Here is a 17,695-nt window from a genome sequence, read left to right as displayed (position 1 = left end):
CGGTAGCGCAGCGAGGAGGCAGCTCCCCCCCGGGAGCAGAGCGGGCGCTGCAGCGGGGAGCGGCCCTGCGGCGGCGAGCGCCGTGGGCTAGCCTCAAGCCCCGTCACGGGCGCTGCCCGCCACCGCCCCCTCAGAACCTCGGCAGGAAGGGGCCCGCGGCTGCCCGGCCGCCACGGCGGCGGGGACTACAGCGCCCAGCGCGCACCTCGGCCCCGAGGCTGCGCGGGGGCGGCAGCGGCGGCTGGTAACGGGGCTCGCCGGCTCTCAACCAACCCCGCACACGGAGCCGCTTCCAGGTGCGCCCGCCTCCGGTGCCCTAATTGATCACGCCACCAACCAATCGGCCGGGAGGAATCTCCGCGGCTGTCCAATCGCCGCTCCGAAAAAAGGGATGCGGGCGGGGCCCCGGAGGACAGCGGGCTCGGTGGCGCCGCGGCTGAGGAAGGGCGAGAGCGGGGGAGGCGGCGCGGATGAGCGCGTCTGGGCTCCGGCCGGGACTGCCGCAGGGATGGCGGTGGCGGCCGCGAGGGGGTTAACCCCTTTGGGGAGGGCTGCAGGCCCCTCCGTAACCCCCTGAGCGCCCCTCCGCGCTGCGCGCAGCCGTTATCCCTCCCCGCGGGCGGGCCGGCGCCGTCCCGGCACTGCAGTCGCCATAGAGACCGCGCCGCACGCCATGGGGCGGAGGCTGGGCCGGGGGCTGGGCCGGGGGGCGCCGCTCTAGCCCCCTCCCTCCCTCCACTCCCCTCAGGCCATCCCCGCGGCGGCCGGGGGCGCCGGGCTCCGCAGGGACTGGCCGTGCGCGCCGCCCCGAGGAGCCGCCGCCGCCGCCTCGGCCCCGTTCCAGGTGAGGAGACGCGGCGTTGCGCGGCCGCCGCCGTTACCCCCGCGCAGCCGCCGGCGCGGGCCCCGGCAGCCGGGCGGAGGTGGCGGCCCCGGGGGGAGCGCTCCGGCCGCCTCAGCGGGGCGCGGCCCTCGGGCGCCGGCGGGCGAGCCCCCGCCACCGGCCCGGCCGCGGCGGTTGCTGCGTGGGAGCCGCGTCGCGGTTTGTCTCCCTGTGGGAGAGGGAGTTTGCCGGGCGCGGGAGCTCCGGGGGCGGGGGGGGGGGGCACGGTCCGCCCCGAGAGGGGCTTAATGCGGTGGCGGGGGGGAGGCGCGGGCAGGACAGGGCGATCCTTTCTGGGGAGTTAAGGTCAGCAGGGCTGGCGGGCTCCGGCAGCAATCATCGCCGCCCCGGCCTCTACGGAGAAATCAAATTTATAGGCACGAGATTTTTTTTTGTCCCTCCCACTTGCTGCAAGAAGGCAAACGGTCCAGATATTTACGTGTTCTGGTGCCGAAACAGCCCTGTTTTAAAATAGCTGCATCTATATTTCCAGTTCTTAATCGTGGTGTGCGTGTAACGGCTGCCTGTGTGGGCAAGGCTGGATGGGGAATCGGTGGCTGCCGTCTAGCGCTTTAAGTGCTGGAGCCATTAACAGCAGTTGCATCAATATATGAATACAGATATGCCTGGCTAGGCCGCAGATGCCCTTACTACGGTGGTAATAGTAAACATATAAAGTGCGTATGGAAGAAACTTAAAAAACATTATTATGCATACTTGTAGCTTTTGAAAAAAAGGAAACGGGGAAATACCTTGCTCCTAAGTCTACAGATCATCTCTGGAGCTGCAACTGCATCCTTGTACTTCTGTTGTCACTCTAGAGCAAAAGCAACGAGAAGACAAAGATCGGTATGAGGTTTCTAACCTCGTGTGAGCCCAGAGCACTTCGGAATAACTGCTAGTGTGAACGGGGATGCATTTGTGAATATTAATAATATTAAAGTATTATCGGGGGGGGAGGTGTGGACACAAAGGAAAGACCCCGACTATAGCACAGCCTTCTGAGAACCTCCTACTGTATTTAATTAAGCCAAAAGGACTATAGAAAATGAGTTATAAAATAGGTTGTAATGGCTTTCCTAGTTAGACTGTATGTGCAGAACCAGTTGAATTTCAGCTCAAATGTTCAGAGTTAGTAAACTATATTGACAGGAAGGTTGAGAGCTCTAAAATAACACATACTCTTTTTATTTTAAAATTGCGTTAGCCTTAAAGTGAGTGATTAGTTTCCATATTGTGGTTCTGGAAAAACAGAGTAGAATTTTTATGTATTCTGCATAGTTAATACCATGTCTCTGGTGAACACATGCTATGCTTGAAGGTATGTTAGCTCAATTTAGCTGTTGTGTCTGAGAAAACAAGAGATTAGTGCTTATTTTGCAGTGCTTGTTTGATTTTGGGAAATTTTTGGGGGAATCTTAATGTTGTGAACTCATGGTACAAAGATATCCAACATTTTAATTCTGTGTTAAATTGCACAGCGTACTTTATTGATGATGATTCCTTTGTTTTACAGTGAGAATTACATTTAATGAAATATTAAAACTTTCTTAGCTTGTTAAACCAGAAGTATGCTTATTAATGTTTGTTTCACTTGTCAGAAAAATTGTATGTAGGAAGCTTTGTCTACGGTACTATGTATGTTCATGGGTGAAAAGTTATTTTGAAAATATTGTATCAAGAGATTGTAGTTTAAAAAATGTGAAGATGGATTAAATTATCTCTGACAAATACTTTGTTCTTCTCTGATATATTTCTAACGTGCCATTATGCTCTTGAAGTTCAGCATCTTTTTGAACTTCCTATTTTGGAAACGATGGAGTAAGAATGAGAAAGAGCAAATTGAGCAACTGGAATATCATGATGTTGGTTAGGTTTAGTGTAGTCGCTGTACTGCTGCTGCGTGCTGCAGGCTCTGTTAGCTCTAACATCACAAATTCCGGAGAGGTTTTTCCAATGTGACTGATTAAATCAAGAAAGATTTTTGAGTGTAACAAAACAGAGAGATGAGTGGAGTTTTCCCTGTTTGATTTCTAAACGATCAGCTTCTACCAGTTCTAGATATATGTGTACAGAATGTTAAACATTTGCTTAGTGTGTGAAGTTGCACTGTATGGTATGTTGATATACTACTGTGTTTTCTGTGTTAGCTAAGACTTGTTTATCTAGTGGGAATGAATTGATACTCTACAACAGGGGACTGACAGTTTCTATGTATTCCTGTGTGTTGTGTTGTCTTTCTCCTGCTCTGGGAAAGCACTACACAAAGCCTTTGTGTTTGGCTAGAGGGGAGGAGAAACAGCTGCCTTTTCAGTACAAGACACCAGGATTCATAGTGGTCTCACAGGGATGCGTCCTTGTACATGGACCAGCCACTGTCCTTCCTCCCTCATTCTGTTAAAGCACTCTCTCCTCACGTCAGAGAAACCTGAGCTTCATTTGATTGATCTCACAGAGCAGTGTGTTGTGCCATGGGTCTGGCAGATCAGTCTGATGGGCCAGTTTTTAAAGTATAGATGGGCAAGAATTAAAACATGCAAAACTGACTAAATGGGAAGTGTACATTAAGGAATCCAAGATCTACAGATCATGTTGTGTTTAAAAATTACTTCATATCAACTTGATTTGTTGTCCCTGATTGGATGAAAGAAACTTATTCAAATGCTTAATCTTTTATTTGTTTTTCTTTTGTTTAACAGTTTAGTATCTAGGATACTTAAATTGGAGTTAAACATCTTAACCTTAAGAAGAGGAAATAAACCAGAGCAGTTTAATTTTTCTGCTTTCCATTCACTAATATAGTGCTTTAATGGTTACAGTGTATTCTGTGTCACACAGGGGTAGAATAAAGTTTGACTTCCCTCTCTTTGTTGAAAACATTGAATACTATAATGTGGCTTTTAGTAACTCTATCTTGTATGTTCTTTCAAAACTATTTCTTTGAAAATATCATCCAATCTTTTACTTATTCTTTACAACTTTATTATATTTATTAAAATTTTACAGTTGGATTCTTTCTTTTTTTTTCCCCCCTTCAGTGCTAGATGTTAAGTAGTGTGCTTTTGAGGGAATCTAGTAACTTAGGTTTTTTTTAAGCTGCTTATGAAATTGAGGTGCCATTCTCAGCAGTTTAAATTTATAGTTATTTTTTTCTGTATTAGCTTATAGGTCACTTATCTTGACTCTTAAGTAGTGGAAAATTCAAACAATAAAATCTGACCTTCTGACCCTCTTGATCTGGTTGAGTATCTTTTTCCCATTTTTGAGAAGCTGTGCAAGTCATAACTTTTAGTAACTTATTCTTCGAACTCGTTTTCCAGTTAATGGAGGCAAATCTCTGAAAACCTTGAGGAATATTTTGGGGAGAAGGGAAAGCTTGATTTTGAGAGGAGGGAGGAGAAGGAGCACAAGCTGGGAAACTGAAGAAGTCTAGCATTTTTAACAAAACTGTATCTTGGTAAGAATTCAGAAATGTGTTCATGGTTACGTTCAGGCATGTTTTTCTGTGGTTCTTGTGCTGCAGGGTTGAGAACAATTCTGTGATTGCTCAAATGCTATTTCATGCTGTTGCTTTGTCTCTGAAGAAATTAATCAGTTATTGAGAATTAGGTTATTTGCACTGATGAGAAGCTCCATCCGGTAATTCTTCCTTTCAGAGAAATGTGTGTATGTTGCTTAGCCTTGCATTTGAGTGCAGGAGAAGCTTCTGAGTAGTTGAAAGGGTTGAAGGCTGGCTGGGTTTTCATGGATGAAGTTAACCAGCTCACTGATGGTATTGGTGAGGAAAGTAATTTTTTCCGATACGAAGCTGTCTGATGTGTAAAGAAAGGGTAGAATTTGCTGAGCTTGTAAAAGATGTGAAGTCTCTTTTAATATGAGGCCATTTTTTTTATATCTGGATATTGCAAAGGGATTTGTTGCTTGTTGCAGGGACATGTTACTATGTGGAGCTAACATGAGGAAAAACTGAAATGATCAAGGTTGGTCTTCTCCTAGAGTGTTTAAATGGAAATAATTTTATTATGTTTTTGATGCACTTCTCTCACAACTGAGGTTATACAAAAATTGTGTCCTGTGTTGATGGACTTGTTCCACTGACCACATCCACAGTTAGAAAGATCTTGCCTTGTAGAGTTTGTGTCTCTTCAGTACTTGGGAATTGTCTCCAGTCAGCAACTGCTTATTGGTTCTGAAAGGGAGGGTTAGTTCTGCTCTCTGTCACTTCCCAGATAATTCTCAGATAATGTTTGTTGCTTCTGTCATGCAGTCTCTCAGGGTATTAAGGTTTTGTGAGGGTTTTAGCAACACTTATTTGATACAATGTTCTTCAGCAGTGTAGTAAGAATGAGATTGCTTTGATGTGTGGTGTATCAGCAGGATGTGTCTTGTTGCAGCTGTTCAGTTTACTGCTATAGTAATGCTTCAAATGCCACTCTGGATGAGCTTCTGAGCAAATTAAGTATGTCTGTTTAGCTTCACAGTGTTGAGGTATTTGAAAAAAAATAAAGGGGGGGTGATAAATAGAGCATGCTTCTTCTCAGCGTCAAACTGGTGACTTTTTAGAACATATCTGTATTGTTATTTTAAATACTGTTATTTACTGTCTTGAAATAATTAATTATTTTCCTATCTTTCCATTTGTCAGCATCCTGAGTTAAATAGATCCAGAATGGGCATTGTCAGCTGACTGAAATTGTATTAGATGAGGAATGACTGTGCTACTCCTTGAGTTTCATTGAATGCCCTGCCTTCATATGTGACACTTTGATTTTCCATTTCCAGTAGTCAATAAAATCAAAATATAATTCTCTTAAGTTGAATCAGCCTAAAACAAAGTGGCATGTCATGCTCTGAGAGCTGAAGGAGGGGAATTGATAATGGATCACGATAATTTTTCTGCATGAAGCTTATCTGTTGTTTTGTCAAGCTCTAGAGATTATTGTGACTTGGGTGAAATTATAGTTCTACAGTTTTGAGCAAGATGGTGTTTCTAATGGGGACACCTGTTGAACAGTTCGTCTGGATGGAGAAAAATTGTGAAAGAATCACAAGACAGATCAGCATGAAGAAAATATTTATTGGTCTTGTAGGAGAAGTGTGCTAGCTAACCCAGTCAGTTCTTGTCTTGACTAGGCAAGAACCAAGAAATCGATGCTGAAGCTGGAGGCAAACTGTGAGCCTCCCACAGTAAAGCAGATGTATGCAGGAAAGAAGCTTCATTATTGACTGTCTGGTGCTGGTTGTCATTTATTTATAGATATACATATATATAATCATATTTTTCATGTGTTAGCTCCTGCGGATGAAATTACACGTTATTGTCGAACCAGTCTAACAGTTGGCTGCTGTTTATAAGTGGATGATGATGTCCTCTGCCTGTGCCCATTGATCTCTGGGCTGCGCTGATTCAACTCGCTAACTTGACAGAGAATGATTGTAAGAAGGGAGTTGTTTATATTGCTTTTTTGCTGAGATAGGTTTATAACTCTTGCTAGCTCGTGCTATTCTGTGCAACTTCACCCTGAACGTCTAGCTGAGATAGTAGTCATAACCAGATCCTTTCTATTACTGTAGCCTGGGTGCTTAGCTGATAGGTCTTTCTGCCTGTTGTCAGCTTGGGGAGGAAGCAAGAGCAAGAGGAACATTTTATCTGAAAGGCTGCTTTGAGGCGATGTTGCACTCGCTTCTCTGTTGATTAGAAGGAAATTTGGTCTAGATGCTGAATGCAGGCTGGACATTTCTCCCTGTTGCCCATATTGTTCTTACGTATTCCATTAGTTTTGAGCCTAGGATACCTCAGTCGTGTGGCAGTGCTTCTGTACGTATCTCCAAAGACTGGACTAACCTCCCCTTGTTGAGTCAATTTTCCCTTGACCTCCCACTGCAATAAGGGAGCAACTGTGCTTGGGCTGGCTTGTTAGGATTGGTAGGTAATACATCAATTCTATTGCGAGGACCTGCATCGACGTGTAATGGCTCCCTGAAATGTTTTTTTTCCTGGAGTAAAGGTTTGAACAGAATTGATTTATGGTCTGAATCAGGACCAGGGCCTGCCATACAAGTAGCCCCGCAGTAGATATTGCTTATATTTGGTGTTGACATATAATGTGCTTTTATATTCTTTGCTCTGAAAGAGGTAAAAGCTGGAATCTTGGTCTTAAGAGTAGCTATAACTATATTCTTATTTATTACCTGTATTATTACTATTCTAGTTCCTAGTATTAATAAAAAAAAAGTACACAGATTTCACCCATATCATTGTATGTTTCATGTTTCTCAGTAGAAATTTCATAACCCGTCTTGCCATATGATTGCATATCCACCATGTTCTCCTACAGAGTAGAAATTAATTTTTGTTTAAATAATAATTTCAAAATGAAGAAGTATCTCATCACAGTTTAAAATTGAATATCCTTAAAGCAAATGTCCTGGTTTTGGCTGTGATAGAGCTAATTTTTCTTCTTAGTAGCTAGAATAGTGCTGTGTTTTAGAGTCAGTATGGGATTTGATATGAGAAGAATGTTGATAATACACTGATGTTTTCAGTTGTTGCTAAGAAATCAAGGACTATCCAACTCCCCATGTCCTGCCTGCGTGCAGGTGTACAAGAAGCTGTGGGGGAGTGTAGCCAGAGCAACAGACCCAAATTGGCCAGTGAAATATTCCATATCATATAGCGTCATGCTCAGTATAGAAATTAGGGTTGGCCAGGAAGTGCGGGGCTCTTGTTTCCAGGATTGGTCTTTTGGGATCTTCTCTTCTCTGGGATTGCAAGCAGGGAATGGGCTGGGCATCAGGTGGTGAGCAATCGCATTGTGTATTACCCATTTGTATTTTCTGTTATTATGACTGGTCTATTTTATTTCAATTATTAAATTGTTTTTGTCTCAACCTATGAGTTTCCTTACCTTTATCCCTCCAATTTCTCCACCATTCCCTGGGCGGGGGGTGGGGGGTGAGTGAGTGGCTGTGTGGTGTTTGGCTGCTGGCCGGGTTTAAACCATGACAGCAAATTTAATGACTGTTGGTGTATTTAAAAAAAAACAAAAACAAAAAACAAAAAAAACCCAAAAACAAAACCAAAACCCCCAAACAAACTTATAGTTTGTGTTGATAGAATTGTATTTCTTATCAGTAAATTCAGGAACCTACAGAATACTGTTATTATTTTAGAGTTATTAAACTTTTTAGCTATTATGGTGTCGTGTGTTACTGTTTCCATATCTATGAAACTAAATCTGTGTTCAGTCAATCTGAAATAAAACTTCTAGTTTTAGACATTTTATTTGTATAGATCAAGTGTTTAAACATTCGATATACAAATATAGCAGGTTATAGGTCAAAAATACAACCAGGATTATTTTTAAAGCCCAAGCTTTAATTCTGAGACATTTAGTCTTGAATGTCTTTTGTTTACACACAGCCAATATTTCTTAAAACAGGTGATACCAATAGGTAATACTTTTTAAGTAGGGATGAAATGAAAGACTGTAATTGTTTTTGGGAAACTTTGCTGTTGTGTTTTTAGGAATAGTTTTGTGTTTGTTTGGCAGATAGTTAAAATCTGAGTTTGCACTGTTAGCTCTTCTGATGTGTAAGAAATTCATGTAACTTTTGAAAGTCTCTTGATCCCTGTGTTTATAATACATAAACTTACTGATTCTTATGCATCATCATTCTGCCATGTTTTAGTTTTTCAGCTGATCCCTGGACTGTTGAAAAGTACTTTTGTGGATTTAGGACAGTCTCAGCATACTAAATTTGCCTGGGATAATTATATTTTCATAATGAAATGTACTTGTGTAGTTAATTTTCAAACATAAAAAAACTCATCACTTAGCCTGACGGCTTTAAGATGAAGGGAACTGTTGTGGTTATTGAGGCTAACTTTGTGCAGAACACCAGCTTCCCTAGGACTTCTCTGGATTATGTGTCCTAACAGTAGTTGAATAAGAGCATATAATATAGAAAATCATTCTGCTGTCTTTTAAGAATTGAAGAACTGAAATAATTAATGAAGTATTTTAATAGTAGAATATCTTTACTGACTAAAATGAAAGACCTTGGAGATATTTTTATGTTTGTAAGTAATCTAAAGGTGCAACATTTTACTCATGTGATTTGTATGTCAGAATGAAGATCTCTTGCAATTTCTTAGTCTAAAGCAATTTTTATTAGCTAATCTGAAGGAATTGAGCTTCACAATTGTGACACTCGATACATATTCTCCAGTATTTTAATAATTTGGTTTTCTGCATCTTTTTGTTTTAAAAAAATCTTTTCTTGAAATGTGAACACCAGAACTGGATATAATATTCCAGCCACAATCCTACAACGAGCAGATAGAGAGGTATTACGATCTCCCTTAGTATTTATTTGCCTACTCATCCGTAGTTGTCATAGCCTTAACACTGCAGCAGATGCATTTATCAAAAGTGACTGATTATCTGTATCATGTTAGGTGATGTTTCCATTTATTCTTTGCTCCTTGATGTATAATGTCTTCTTTTATCTGAGTTGAAACGTGTAGTTTAATTGCAGTCCATTAAACAGTTCATGCAGTTTGTTCTATACCACTTCCTGATCTCAGTATCAACTACAAACTTTATCATTTTTTTTCTAGTAAAAAATGCTTCAGTATAAAGTCAGGAATTGATTCTTATGGGACCAATTAGAGAAATATTAGTTCAGTTAACTCAGTTATATTTTGGGACCTATTATTTAATGTGCAATCTATTGATTTTTTGCCATTTTAGTTTCTTAAAAACAGACTGTGCTGTTTGGTACAAACTTAGATGTCTTACAGAAGTATAAATGCCATAATAACTATTATCTTTGTAGGCCAAACTTGTAATGTCATCATAAAATATTAATTTAGACAAGAAGGGGAACTTAGTTGAATAGCAGTAATTGTCTTCCTTTAATTCTCAAGTCCTCTATTTTGTCTGGAATTGGTATCAAGCTGATGGGCCGTAGTTACCAAAGTAATTTATTTATCCTTTCCAAACATGAACATAATGGTCATCTGGAGTTTTTGATGTTTCAGGAATCTGTTGGAATCTGTAATGATAAATCAGAAGTCTCCTTGAAAATTCCTATTAAAATAAAAATTATTCAAATGTGTTCTTTTCAACCTGTCCAGCTTAGTAGCATCTGACTAATACTTATCGTGGGAATAGAAGATACCTCATGATTGTGATATTTCTCCCTGACCTTTCTGAGTGACTGGTCCTTCATTGCCATACTCGGGATGCCTGCCCGGCTTCCCCCAGCTCTCTGTCTGTGCCGGAGGGCGCAGGTGGGGGAGCAAGGCCACGGGGTGCTGCCGGCCATGCTGACCCGGCCTGGGTGCTGCCCACCAGCGCTTACCAGCCTCAGCACCCTGACCTGGAGAGCCAGCCAGCCAGAGTGCCTGGGTTTGAGAGCTGCCCAGGCAAGGAGTTAATTACTTTGCTACAAAAAGAAGGCTACCACTGACTGTAGCATCTAATTTTCACGTAGCATTATATCCTGGGACTTGCACAGAAAATCTTTATGTATTTGCTACCTACACCATAAGAAAACTCTACTGTGAAAGAAGTTTTCCCAGAACCACAGCTCCTGGCTTTTTAACAGCCCTAGTTACGCTAAACTCATCAGAAGCAGGTTACTTGTCATCCAAATTACACCAAATGTATCTATACCATCCTCAAGCAAGAGAGAGAAACTTTTCCAATGCACTTTTATAACGTTTCACTATAAAGTGAAATTTAAGTGATCACTGTGCATCTCAGTGAACTTTCAGACAGTGTATAAAGGGCAAAACCGATCTGCCTGTAGCTTAAGAGTTTTCACAAAATGCCCGTTTTGTCATCTCAGCTCTGGACTCAAGAGAATCCTATAAAACAGCCTCTGAAGATGAACTTGGAAAATAACTCTAACATCTATAAACAGCTTCCAGCTTGTTACACATAGTAATTTCATTTTTTCCTCCACATCCCAATAATTCCTGTGTTCTTTCTTCTTCCTCACATCACTCTTTTTTTCTCATATGTATTTTAAAGATAGTGATAGCACCATTTTTAATTATTATTAAATATAAAGCCCTTTATTTTAGTAATTCACTTTTATAAATACCTTAGCCCGTTTAGTAAACATTATTCATTTACATCTATATGTAGCTACATTGCCAAATTTGCTGCCATTTTATGTAAGTAGTTATGGTTAAAGACATGAATCCTCATTGATAGAGTTACAAGGTTCTGTATTTCCATAAAATATTTACTAGTGTATATGTAATGTACACAATATATATGTAAATAATATAAACATATATGCATATATATAATGTAAAATCATATATGTATATATATTAAAAAGTATGTTATGTAGTATTCTTTTATTACAAAGTACATTAGCGTACCAGTATTATAAAGAATACTACATTTCTGATTCCCTGCATTCATTTTTCCTTTGATGCAGATATACCTCAGAGTCTTGATGCAGAGCAGAAGCTACTGAGCTTTGGTGGCCTCATTAGCAATTATGAGGAAGTAGTAATAAGAACTGGGAGAGAAGCAACACAAAGGAGTGCCACTGCCCTAGAAGGTGTTTCGAACATCTGGTGTCTTCCTCCTTCTCCCCTTTTCCCGTCTAATTTCTTTTCCTCAGGCTTTTCCTGGAGAGAGGTTGGGATGCCTTTCTGCTGTGAGGACTCCATGGCTCTCAGGCAACAGCCTGAATTTCTTGAGATGACTGCTGTTCTGTGCAGTGCGAAGCAATGCTGCACAGGCTAGAGCAAAGAATCAGAATTAATAAGTAAGGGAACCTGAGGGAGGCAGCTGTAGATGTATTAAAAAAAGGCAAACAATAGATGATTAGTTTATTTTTATTTATTTAGGATTTGTGTGTTTGAATTGGATTGTATAGTCTCTGAACATGGTGATGGAAAATAATTTCTATGAATTGATTTGTTTTAAATCCATGGCATGTTTTAATAAGTGTGCTTCATTTCTTATGTATTACCATATGCATGGCAATTTTATTTCACAGACACAAAAAAGTAATCTCTAGTTAGTTGATTGAACTACTTTCCTTTTTTGAGAGTATGACTATTGCTCTATCTGTGGGTGCTTCTCTTCCTTAAAAGTAAGATGTAAACCTCTCATATCCTTTTTTGATTTCTCAGCTTTAAAATTGTTACTGAACAATTATTATTAGTTCTTGAACTCTTATTACTCGCTACTGGACTGAAGCAAATTGAAAACACTTTTTGCACTTCAATACTGCAGCCCTCAACGCTTAAGTAAAACTTCTGAAAATGCACCTGAGACTCGAATCTCTTCTTGTGTTGTTTCCATCACCAGCTACCTCAGCTCAATAAGCTTTCCAGGGACAGGTTGTGCTTTTGTCAGGCTTGACAACTGTTAATGACCAACAAATGGGTTAAAAAAGCATACTTCTACCCTGTTTTTTCCCTAGGCTGTAGGGTCTTGTAGGGTTTTAAATATTTAATAATGTGGTAAAAGCCTAATCCTCTTGGGGGAGGAAGTTTTATGTCAGCAAAAGTGTGTGATCACTTCCCTAGCAAACAGTGTAGAAATCTTTGTATCATTCGTTCTTGTATGCAGGTAGTGACAGACCAAAAATTGGTGTATATGTGCTGAAAGTAATTAGGACAACAAAAAGTCTTAATCCAGTGGTAAGAATTGAAGAAAAAAGCCTGCATGGTATACATGTAATCAGGATTTCCCTCTCTAACGTGTTTTCTGTGGGAAAGGTATCAAAGATTAGAATTTATCTAAAATTCAGAGATACTTCATGAAATAATGTGGAAGAATATCTGACCACAACCATTTAGGAATGTGAAAAGAAGGTTGAGGTGTGAATATCATATCGGGTGGCAACAGCATTATAGGAGTTCTTGTCCACGTTTTCATTAGTTTCACATTGTAAGTTAAGTTATTTGTGGAAGGACAGTCGTATGTCTTCCCAATTGTTTTACAGCAATTGCTTATGGCTGTTCATGAGAGGGGGTTTATTTTTTTTTTTTTTTTTTTTTTTTTGGCTAAATTAAACACAGTGTTGAAGTTCCATGAAGTAACCTAAAGTAGATATGAAAATCACAGTTGTTTTGGCTGTTTACACCCTTGCTTCTCTTGATGCTCAGACCTTTAGCAGCTTAAAATTTTTTTCCTGTCACCTGTATAAAAATCACTGTCATGTTTTGCTGCTGCCAGGGGTAACAACCAATTTTAAAATGAAAGTTTTCTTTGTATTCAAACTGTAGCATTGCAGTACCTGACCATCAGTGAGTTCAAATGCTTTCTGTGAATTTTCATTGTTAAAAACCTGACCCTGGATGCCTGCACCAGATTTATTAAGAGAAAGATAGCCTTGAGGTTAGGAGATGTGTATTAATGTGTTGGTTCGTGGCATCCAAGCTATAGAATTATTTGAGTGTGATGATTAGAAGCATTTCCTAGTCTTTTCTGAAGCCAGATACAGGGACTAAAACCCATCCCTTGTCTAATCAATATCTTTTATCAATCAGCTATAGTTATGTTTTTTATCATATTGAAGTTGTGTAACAAAGTGATGTGGTAACACGATAACAGCAGAGGTAATGGAATTGTCTTTTTAGGGTTGGCATGGATGCACTTGGCATGAGTTCTTTGGCATCTGTAGGATAAAGTAATGGAAAAAATTATAAGTGATGTATGAGCTCATGGGTAAGGCAGATTTGCTGTTTCCACCTGACCAACGTGTAGAAGTCATCTATGGTCCTTACATGTTTGTCTGCCCATGGTCACCACTATTGAATCACGCTATCATTTAAAGTTCTACTAGCTCAGTTCTGTGCATGCATAAGGCTCCCTATTGACTGAGGAGTGTTTAGACTTACTGAGAAAAATCATTGGGTGGGTGAGAAGTAGGTGAGACATTTAAAAAAAGACAAAAAAAGGAAAAAAAAATACTTGATTGTGATGTGATTATGATTTAACGGAGGACTAAGCCTGCATGTTTTTTGTGTATTTTTGAATTCAAATTCTTTTGCGGATTCAACAAGTTTTCCTTGTTGTCAAGAGGGTTCTAAATAATTAAATCACCAGTATTTTGGCATAACTTCTGTCTCTGTGACAAAAATATTATTAGAGTGCGTTGCATAAAGTAAGGGTTTTAGCTAGGCAGGAGAGGAAGAAAAATAAATTATTGACAGTAGTAATGTCCAGCTAAGCTAACATGAGCGGTGCTTTACTTTACATATAAGTTGTAGGTACTTTAAACTAGCACTGCCACCTTGAAAGCAATTCTACCCATTCACCTTCTCTCCTGGTAGAATGATTTTTATTGCCACTTAGTGATTTAGATCAGGGAACTGAGCTATCTTAAAACTAAACTTTTTTGAAAGGGTTAATTTGAAATATGTTCCTTAGTCCACTTCATTGTGTAGTCTGATGTTTTAAGGACAAATTTTTGTTGTGCTGGATGAATTTACTTGGGGAAGTGCACTACTGGATCTGTTAGGAATAAAGAAGAACTGATCACACGTGTGAAGACTGTTGGCAGCCTTGGCTGCAGTGATTGTGAGACACTGGGTTAAGACCAAAGGGAAGTGAGGAAAGTGAGAAGCAGAATAAGGACATTAGACTTGAGAAGAGCAGACTTCAGCTTATTCAGAGAATGAATGGGTGAGATCTTGTGGCAGGCCGCTCTGAAGTTCACAAGAGCTGAGGATTTTTTTCTACAATCCTGTTGGTAGAATAGAATTAGCAAAAAGTCATGTGCTTCTATGGACTCTTAGTAATATCAGTCTGTTTTGTAAAATGAATCTCCAGTTTTAGAAAAGTTTAAAAAAAACTACATGTCTGCTGCCAAAATTTGCATCAGAAGCTCTCTGTCATGTGGTGTAAATTGCAAGTGCAACATAAATAGGAAAAAAATTTAAAAGTACTTTCTAAACCAATTCTGTTTTTTTTATTAATCGAAAGAGCTGTGTAATTCAAGTAGCAGTACTTAGCTGTGATATCATTTAAGTATGATTATATGATATTACATGGTTTTGAAAGTCTTTTACTGTAATATCATACTCTATTCTAACTTTTTTCTATAGCAACAGGTTTAATTAAAACTTTACACTGTTACCACACAGGATTTTAGCAGTATTATAAGAAACTATTTGATATTTATGTAAGAATGCAAATGTGGTCATAACCATTAAAATATAACGAACATTAATGAATTGTCACCAAGACTGAGATGTATTTAATAGCCTATGAATGGTTTGATCTCTGCTATAGTTAAAATGGTTTCAAATCCCACATTACACTGACAGCTCCAAGCCATGTTTCCTTTCATCTTTTTTATGTAAGTTAACATTTTGTAAAAGATATATGGAAACTAATTTTTAAAAGGATTTTATTCTGGATTTTAAAAAAATACATATTGTAATAGATTTTGATGCTTCAGCTGCAGAGTGTGTTTCTAATTTTACTGGTTGACCAGATCACAGACTTGCTCTGTGTAGTGATACCAAATTTAAAAAGGAGTATTCTGCTTCAATCATAAGTGGAAAAAAGATGGGCTAATATGGAAGATCATTGAAAGTAGCAGGCCTGTACTATAGCTGCAGGTTATTAAATCAACATAATTTCATTGCTGTTCACAGAGCGGCTTGATGTACCTTTATTAGAGGTAGAGTTCAAGCTTATAATATTAGTGATTAGTATTAATTTTTAACGTGCACGTGAAAATCTGCATTTGAATGAGAAGCCTGTTGCTGGAGGGTGTAGGAGATACGCCAATCGAAGGGAAGAGTATTACAAATAGAGACACTGAGACTAGACACTAAACCCAGCATAAAATGGAAGGGACAGCAAGTGAAAAATACAATTTGAAATGATGAAACAAATTGTACTTGGAGATCCTGGGTGTTTCTTGCATACAAGGTTTTAGTTTTTATTTTTTCCAACATACTAACCTCACAGAAGTGACAGAAAAAGTTTGCTGGAGTTGAAATGGTTTGCTTTCTGTCATCATTCCCACAACAGTTAGTTAGTCAACAGTTTTAGGGTTGGAGCTTCTTTTAAATAACTGGCGAAAGATTATGCACAAGGATTTAATTCAATTCACAGCTCATCAGTTCAGATAATTTGAATTTATGATGTTACAGGGAGCAGAATTAGTCTGTCTTCTCTCCATCTTCCCAAACATGATGTATGAATGTAAAATTCTGGAGCAGACTAAAGGTCTGTATTCAACAGTGGTCATAAGTGGATGCCTAAGGAAAAGTACAAGAAAATATACAGGATACTTTCCTCTAGTACTTTTCCATTTTCTATTAAGGGGCTTCCTGAGCTGAATATGCTTAATATGTATTTTCAGTAACCTGTAGTAGTTTTCTTTTCCATGTAATTGTCCAATGTCTTCCTGAACCATTGTAAACCTTTATTATTCACAGTATCCATTGGCAAGAAGTTGCACAGGTTAGCTAATAATTTATGAAGAACTTTTTTCTCATGTTTGTTCTGAGCCTGACTCCTGCTGACCTCTTTTGATATTTTTTAGTTACTTTATTGAATGAGTTCATGAATAGTTGATTCCTGGCCAACCTCTCCATGCCCCTAATGATTTTGTAGACCTCTGTCAGATACCCCTCTCTACTTTCCATCATCTCTCAAAAAAATTCTGATTCATTACTTCATGTGGAAATTAGTGTGTATCTCACATTATCTTTTTCCATTTTCTGAACCTTTTCATTTTTTTTTGAGATAGGAAGGACTAGAATTGCATACAATACTCAAGGTATCAGTGAACCATGGATATATACATGATCTTCACATTGTCATCTGCTTTGTCTGAATTCCTAACATTTGATAATTTTTTTGACTGCTATTTAGCATTGTGTTGCCATCTTTTGTAACTGTATATCATGATACCAAGATCTTATTCTTGATTGCTAATAGTTTCTCATATTTTTAATGAGAAGTTAGGATTATTTTTCTGATGTACATAATTTTGCATTTACCTACACAAAACCTCACCTACCATTTTATTGCCCGGTTATTCAGTACCATAGTCAGCCAGCAGTTCCTCAGAGTTGTCTCTCATCTTTTCTTTATTTCTGTTTTTTAAAAAGCAAGTCACATATTATTGTCAGCCAACTTCTGTTCTCACCCTGTTTTCCTTGAACTGCACAGATCATATCCTGCTCTTGCAGAACTCTACTTGTAGCCTCTTTCCACTTTGTGAAGTGGCTGTTTAGTCCTCTGTTTCCTGCCTTTTAGCCAGTTATTTTTTTTTTTGTGTAACAGACTTGTCCTCTTATGCCATTTCTATTTAGTTTCTTTAAAATGATTTTGTCAAATACCTTTTAGGAATCCAAATAGACTTTATTTGGATCATTCTTACCCACATGACTGACTGTCTCTTTTAAGAACTCCGAGATTTGGATCTTCTCAACTATATCAATTTTATTCAAGCATTCAGTAATTCTATTCATCATTACATTTTCTGCTAATTTGCTGGGTATAAATATTGGATTTCGAAGCCTGAAGCTTATTGGATGTCCCATGTAACCCTTTTTAAAAATTGGCAATATATTTGCCACACTCCAATCCTTATGTGCCAGTGCAGGTATAAATGAGAGGTTACCTCTTTAATTTTTAAGTTTCTTTTAAACCTAGCTAAATAGCATCTGACACTGGTGACAGTACTTTTAATTGTGTTTTACTTATTCCCTATTCCTTTCTTCAGTCACTTCAATTTAAGGCAAATTTTCTGATGTATTTCAAAAAGAAGTCTTTCTTTCTGGATATTTTCTCATTTTCTTTC

The 17,695-nt window shown here is 39.2% G+C and overlaps 1 protein-coding gene across 2 annotated transcripts in view; it reads left to right on the top strand.

The window, feature by feature from the left end:
• Window positions 1-472: 472 nt before the first annotated feature.
• Window positions 473-17,695, top strand: part of TTBK2 (tau tubulin kinase 2) — a 108,224-nt gene continuing 91,001 nt past the window's right edge. For both annotated transcript variants that reach the window (XM_074824221.1, XM_074824220.1), the window contains exon 1: window positions 473-844. The gene's annotated coding sequence lies outside the window, so the exon portion shown is untranslated. The remainder of the gene's footprint in view (window positions 845-17,695) is intronic.

The sequence above is a fragment of the Strix aluco genome, chromosome 4, assembly GCF_031877795.1.
Source record: "Strix aluco isolate bStrAlu1 chromosome 4, bStrAlu1.hap1, whole genome shotgun sequence".
In the NCBI taxonomy this organism is placed as follows: Eukaryota; Metazoa; Chordata; class Aves; order Strigiformes; family Strigidae; genus Strix; species Strix aluco.
This window is presented reverse-complemented; position numbering and strand designations above follow the sequence as displayed.